The following is a 5,601-nucleotide window of genomic DNA, read 5'->3' as shown; positions in this document are numbered from 1 at the left end:
AAATATATATTATATTATATATTATAGATTTATAATATATCATGTAAATATATATTATATATAATATATAAATATTATATGATATATTATATGTTATAATATATGTATTATATAATAGATATATTATGGACCACAGATCAGTGTATTTTTAACACCTATCATGCCATGAATTCATAGGGAATAGGTTCCAGTAGCTCAGGTTCCTTTCCATTGGTTCTCACAAAGTGTGCTTCTCTGGGTGGAGCAGACTGGCGCTTTAGTTGACTCCAGGTACCTTTCTCTATGGATTCCTTCTTTTTCTGGTCATTTTCCTTCACGAGTTTTTGGAAGCTATCTCTGCTCTTAGAATGCTTAATGTGCTCAATATGCACATTAATTCTCTTGGCAGGAATCTTGCCCCTAACTTGTTTGTTCACAATAATGTCAACATCATGGTGGGTAACAGTTTTGCCATGGTAACATTTGTAGGGCATTTCTTTACAATATCATCTTTATTGTAGATTCACATGTATGTTGCCAAAGGAACCACTCCATGTTTTCTTAAAGGCCCAGAGAACATATATCGTGTGCCTCTTCTCTTTCCATTTGTGTTTGTCATTTTGGTTAATTACTGGAAGATGGCAGTTATATATTTTGAAATCAGGCAGTGTATTTGCCTCCAGCTTTGTTCTTTTTGCTCCAGGTTGTTTTGGCTATTAAGAGACTAGATACTGTAGACAGTGTGGGAAGAGGGTGGGAGAAAGGGAAGAGTATGAGGAAAGACATTAAGGAGAAAAATAGAGAGGCAAGACATTCATGTGACACAGAAAGATTATTATCTGTTGATAACTTGTATCCTCAATTGGACTGGTGTGACATATGTTGCGGAAATTCACTTCATAAGCTAAGTGATGTATACTGTTTGAATGTATAAAATAAAATTAAACAAAATAATGAGTAATAAACTGATTTCAATGTTAAAAAAGATTCTTTTGTTTTCATATGAATTTAAGTATTTTTTTCCACTTATGTGAAAAATGACATTGGAATTTTGGTAAGGACTACATTAAATCTGTAGGCCACTTTGGCTACTATAGACATTATAATAATGTTATTTCTGCCAATTCACAAATATTGATATCTTTCCACTTATTTGTGTTTTTAAATTTTCTTTCATTAATATTTTATAGTTTTCAATATACAGTTCTTTTACCTCCTTGTTTAGATTTACATATAAGTACTTAACTTTTTTTGTTGCTATTGTATATAGGATTGTTTTGATTCCTGAACTGGCAAAAATTTAATGGTGTCTCAGTTGGATTAGCTCTTCACTGCTAGAGTTGGGTGGGGACTAGATTCTTCCTTCCTGGATAATGACTGACTTACATTTTTCTCTTAACCTGCAGAGTCTTAGTAAAAGCACCCATAAGCTGTGTGAGAAAATCAGCTGGGGATTCAAGCTTGAAATATCTTGCAGTGTGATGCTGTTGACTAATTTCTCTAGTATGACTCCTCCTCCAGCTGGAATATTGCTAGAGCCACTATGATCCCCACACCACACCCATTCTTTGTTTCTAACTGACTCCAGGTGATCAAGGCCTTTCAGTATTCCTAATGTTACCCATGGGATGAGACAAGAGTGGATGTCACTCTAAGGGTTCCATAATAGTGGTGAAGTTGAGTGTCTGTTTCCAACTCACTTTACCCACTAAAGAAACTCTGAGTCTAGAGAAATTCTTTTTGTGTGGTATTATGCCAGCTTGGGGGAAGATGGCACAGTCAAAAATATTCCTCTTACTATTCCTTTGTGCTTATCTTGGTTCTGTGTTCAAGAGAGTGTCTCATTATCACTCCCAAATTCTTAGATACTCAGGGTAGTGTTTTTCCTGTGAATAGTAGCTAAGCTGTATTTCTCTGTATGTATGTGGAGGGTGGGAAATGAAACTGGAGATATCCTATGCTTTAATCTCAATCTCATCTATGTGACTAATGTAGTTTTGTCTTTCCTGTAATTTCATATGCATGGAATAACATAGAATGTAGTCTTTCGAATTTGACTTGTTTTATGTAGCATCCATGTTGCTGAATACATCAGTAGTTTATCACTTTTGGTGTGTTTTCCATTGTATGACTATACCACATTTTGTTCATCCTTTCCCTGACTGATGGAAATGCTGACTGATTTCAGTTTTTGATGATTATAAATAAAACCATTGTAACTATCCAATATGGAGGTTTTTCTGTGACCATACATCGCTACTGAGTTATATGATAAGATTACATATAAATTAGTAAGAAAATGACAAAGTGTGTCCCTTAATAGTTGTTATGCTGCATCTTCACCAACAACGTGTGAGCGATCGCTTCATTTTGTATCTTCACCAGCATCTTGCATTTCCAGGCCTCTCATTTGTGGTCATTCTAGTAGGTATGTACTGATATCTAATTGAGGCTTTAACTAGATTTTTTTCTTTTTTTTTTTTTTTTTGTTTTTGAGAGACATAGGGAATAGGTTCCAGTAGCTCAGGTTCCTTTCCATTGGTTCTCACAAAGTGTGCTTCTCTGGGTGGAGCAGACTGGCGCTTTAGTTGACTCCAGGTACCTTTCTCTATGGATTCCTTCTTTTTCTGGTCATTTTCCTTCACGAGTTTTTGGAAGCTATCTCTGCTCTTAGAATGCTTAATGTGCTCAATATGCACATTAATTCTCTTGGCAGGAATCTTGCCCCTAACTTGTTTGTTCACAATAATGTCAACATCATGGTGGGTAACAGTTTTGCCATGGTAACATTTGTAGGGCATTTCTTTACAATATCATCTTTATTGTAGATTCACATGTATGTTGCCAAAGGAACCACTCCATGTTTTCTTAAAGGCCCAGAGAACATATATCGTGTGCCTCTTCTCTTTCCATTTGTGTTTGTCATTTTGGTTAATTACTGGAAGATGGCAGTTATATATTTTGAAATCAGGCAGTGTATTTGCCTCCAGCTTTGTTCTTTTTGCTCCAGGTTGTTTTGGCTATTAAGAGACTAGATACTGTAGACAGTGTGGGAAGAGGGTGGGAGAAAGGGAAGAGTATGAGGAAAGACATTAAGGAGAAAAATAGAGAGGCAAGACATTCATGTGACACAGAAAGATTATTATCTGTTGATAACTTGTATCCTCAATTGGACTGGTGTGACATATGTTGCGGAAATTCACTTCATAAGCTAAGTGATGTATACTGTTTGAATGTATAAAATAAAATTAAACAAAATAATGAGTAATAAACTGATTTCAATGTTAAAAAAGATTCTTTTGTTTTCATATGAATTTAAGTATTTTTTTCCACTTATGTGAAAAATGACATTGGAATTTTGGTAAGGATTATATTAAATCTGTAGGCCACTTTGGCTACTATAGACATTATAATAATGTTATTTCTGCCAATTCACAAATATTGATATCTTTCCACTTATTTGTGTTTTTAAATTTTCTTTCATTAATATTTTATAGTTTTCAATATACAGTTCTTTTACCTCCTTGTTTAGATTTACATATAAGTACTTAACTTTTTTTGTTGCTATTGTATATAGGATTGTTTTGATTCCTGAACTGGCAAAAATTTAATGGTGTCTCAGTTGGATTAGCTCTTCACTGCTAGAGTTGGGTGGGGACTAGATTCTTCCTTCATGGATAATGACTGACTTACATTTTTCTCTTAACCTGCAGAGTCTTAGTAAAAGCACCCATAAGCTGTGTGAGAAAATCAGCTGGGGATTCAAGCTTGAAATATCTTGCAGTGTGATGCTGTTGACTAATTTCTCTAGTATGACTCCTCCTCCAGCTGGAATATTGCTAGAGCCACTATGATCCCCACACCACACCCATTCTTTGTTTCTAACTGACTCCAGGTGATCAAGGCCTTTCAGTATTCCTAATGTTACCCATGGGATGAGACAAGAGTGGATGTCACTCTAAGGGTTCCATAATAGTGGTGAAGTTGAGTGTCTGTTTCCAACTCACTTTACCCACTAAAGAAACTCTGAGTCTAGAGAAATTCTTTTTGTGTGGTATTATGCCAGCTTGGGGGAAGATGGCACAGTCAAAAATATTCCTCTTACTATTCCTTTGTGCTTATCTTGGTTCTGTGTTCAAGAGAGTGTCTCATTATCACTCCCAAATTCTTAGATACTCAGGGTAGTGTTTTTCCTGTGAATAGTAGCTAAGCTGTATTTCTCTGTATGTATGTGGAGGGTGGGAAATGAAACTGGAGATATCCTATGCTTTAATCTCAATCTCATCTATGTGACTAATGTAGTTTTGTCTTTCCTGTAATTTCATATGCATGGAATAACATAGAATGTAGTCTTTCGAATTTGACTTGTTTTATGTAGCATCCATGTTGCTGAATACATCAGTAGTTTATCACTTTTGGTGTGTTTTCCATTGTATGACTATACCACATTTTGTTCATCCTTTCCCTGACTGATGGAAATGCTGACTGATTTCAGTTTTTGATGATTATAAATAAAACCATTGTAACTATCCAATATGGAGGTTTTTCTGTGACCATACATCGCTACTGAGTTATATGATAAGATTACATATAAATTAGTAAGAAAATGACAAAGTGTGTCCCTTAATAGTTGTTATGCTGCATCTTCACCAACAACGTGTGAGCGATCGCTTCATTTTGTATCTTCACCAGCATCTTGCATTTCCAGGCCTCTCATTTGTGGTCATTCTAGTAGGTATGTACTGATATCTAATTGAGGCTTTAACTAGATTTTTTTCTTTTTTTTTTTTTTTTTGTTTTTGAGAGAAATTTTTGTTATAAGGTGTGTGTGCTTGTCAGAAAAACAGAGAGAGAAAGAGACAGAAAGCAAGAATTCACCCCCTCCCCCAGGGGTGATGACCACATCACAATCCCTTCTGCTCTGAAGATTTTGGGTATGCATGTACATGCATCCAACATGAGTTTCGAGCTGCCAGGTTCAGGACTTGAACCACAGTTGGTCACATGGAAATTCAGTGCCTTAAACACCATGCCACCTGATGGACATTAGCTTGCCTTTTATTAACAAGGTGGTAATACTTACACCCTGAAACATGCACTGTGTTTCTTTTCTCAGTCTGTTAGCATGTGGTGTTTAGTCAGTCTAGTCAGTAGTTGATCTAGATTTAGCTTTTGTTCTTGCTATAGTTCTCTTCAGTGTAACCATATGCCTAAAGATATTGATACATTTCTTTAGTGAGATCAGTCACTGCCTTGTTCTTGGCGTGGGGCTTGAGGTGCTAGAAGTCTTTTTCTCATTGTTCCAACTCCACCCTCTGCTCTCAGTAAGCCTTGTACACCTGTGCAACAGAGTGATCTCTCTCTATATATGTTTTTGCATTTCCTTAGCAGCAGAGTGCTATTTCTTATTATTCTATGAGAGGCTTATGCTATTGCCAGGAAAGTCCAACTCAAGGCTCAGTCTTAGCCATTGTGCACATGAGCCTTATAGGTGGGATTTCACTGTGTTTCTTCCCTTCCTTCTGGTGGCAATCTGGATCTTTTATCTGCCAATTGTATTAGATGTGAGAGACTCTCCTGCTTTTCCTGCAGTAGTAGTGATCACCTGGGCCTGAGAGTGTT

Source organism: Tupaia chinensis, unplaced genomic scaffold, assembly GCF_000334495.1.
Source record: "Tupaia chinensis unplaced genomic scaffold, TupChi_1.0 Scaffold142219_1, whole genome shotgun sequence".
In the NCBI taxonomy this organism is placed as follows: Eukaryota; Metazoa; Chordata; class Mammalia; order Scandentia; family Tupaiidae; genus Tupaia; species Tupaia belangeri.
The sequence above is the reverse complement of the archived record's forward strand: the minus strand, read 5'-3'. Positions refer to the sequence as shown.